General features: G+C 29.3%; 1 protein-coding gene across 7 annotated transcripts in view; it reads left to right on the top strand.

Annotated features, from left to right (window-relative positions):
- LOC107629371 (cytochrome P450 71A1) overlaps window positions 1–488 on the top strand; it is a 40,511-nt gene that overhangs the window by 35,030 nt on the left and 4,993 nt on the right. The gene's annotated exons all lie outside the window — the stretch shown is intronic.

The following is a 488-nucleotide window of genomic DNA, read 5'->3' as shown; positions in this document are numbered from 1 at the left end:
TTCTCTTTTAGATATTCTAGTGTTTCAGATGTGGCACTTATTTTAATCAGTGACTTCAGCTATGTATATGTTTTATGATGGAGATTAAAAATAAAAATTACTCAAGAGGAGCATTGAAGTTCGCTGTAACACATGGTACAATTTTATTTTATTTTGTTGTTTTGCGATCCAAAAATTCATAGACGACCATGGAGATAGACTTGCAAGGTTCACTCGTCGAGAAGAGATAGAGAGCTTGAATAATCACAAACCATCCGTCAACCATGGATTCGTATGATGAAATCAGTTTGCCATCAAGTATCACATATTTTTTTTTTATTAAACTAAATATTTAATTTTTTATTAACGAACTATATCTCAAACGACATAGTTTTTTCATATTCACCTAAAAATCGCAAGTTCGAGCTATTTTTAACTTTGGAAAAAACAAAAAAATTAAACATTTTTGTTTTCATCATAATGGGCTCTTCTTAATTTTTAAACATCAA

This window comes from Arachis ipaensis, chromosome B03 (assembly GCF_000816755.2).
Source record: "Arachis ipaensis cultivar K30076 chromosome B03, Araip1.1, whole genome shotgun sequence".
Classification (NCBI taxonomy): domain Eukaryota; kingdom Viridiplantae; phylum Streptophyta; class Magnoliopsida; order Fabales; family Fabaceae; genus Arachis; species Arachis ipaensis.
The sequence above is the reverse complement of the archived record's forward strand: the minus strand, read 5'-3'. Positions and strand labels throughout refer to the sequence as shown.